Source organism: Microtus ochrogaster, unplaced genomic scaffold (genome assembly GCF_000317375.1).
Source record: "Microtus ochrogaster isolate Prairie Vole_2 unplaced genomic scaffold, MicOch1.0 UNK21, whole genome shotgun sequence".
Taxonomy (NCBI): domain Eukaryota; kingdom Metazoa; phylum Chordata; class Mammalia; order Rodentia; family Cricetidae; genus Microtus; species Microtus ochrogaster.
In genome coordinates this window covers 4240069-4240819 of record NW_004949119.1, presented here as the reverse complement: position 1 = coordinate 4240819, position 751 = coordinate 4240069, and the positions used below count along the sequence as shown (strand labels likewise).

The 751-nt window shown below is 35.4% G+C and overlaps 1 protein-coding gene across 1 annotated transcript in view; it reads right to left on the bottom strand.

Annotated features, from left to right (window-relative positions):
• Lrmda (leucine rich melanocyte differentiation associated) overlaps positions 1 to 751 on the bottom strand; it is a 1015195-nt gene that overhangs the window by 57937 nt on the left and 956507 nt on the right. The gene's annotated exons all lie outside the window — the stretch shown is intronic.

Below are 751 nucleotides of genomic sequence, written 5' to 3'. Positions count from 1 at the left end.
CACAGTCACCTGGACCCACAGTCACTCAAAACCACAGGTAGCTCTGAGGGATGTCAGCACAGTCACCTGGAATCACATTCACACACACACTTAGACACACACTTGGATTTTGGTTTTGTTTCTAAGTTTTCTAAAATTATTCAAATATATATGTGTGTACATGTATAATTGAATATATGCTTTATACACATGCACATACACACAATTGCTAGGGATTGAACCTAGGCCCTTGTAAATGCTAGACAAACACTCTATGATTAAACTACATCTTTAGCCTATATTTTACTGTTTTAAAATACAAGACAGGGTCTTAAAAATTTGACCAAGCTGACCAGAAGCCCCTCTTATTACTCAGGCATACTGTAAACTTTAGCTCCTCTGTTTTAGCCTTTATCTTAGCTGGGCTTATGAGTTTAGCTTTTGATCTGATCCAATAGTCTCTGCCTGCTGGTTGGATTTCTTGTCCATTCATAGTTGATGGCTTTTATAAGGTCATAAAATTTGTCTCTTTTTCTTATTCTTTCTCTGTTTATTTCTTTTTTAAGTGCCTATTTTATGTTTTCTAATCTAACATTGTAATTCTTTATAATAAAATTCTGACTTTAACATCTTGAGCTTTCATTACTGATTAACTTATTACTCCAGCAAATTTATTACTGACAAGTATACAAGCATTGAAAACAATCAGACCTCCATACCTCCATCCCACCTTCCCCCTTGTGTATGTTTGGATGCACACACACACACACAA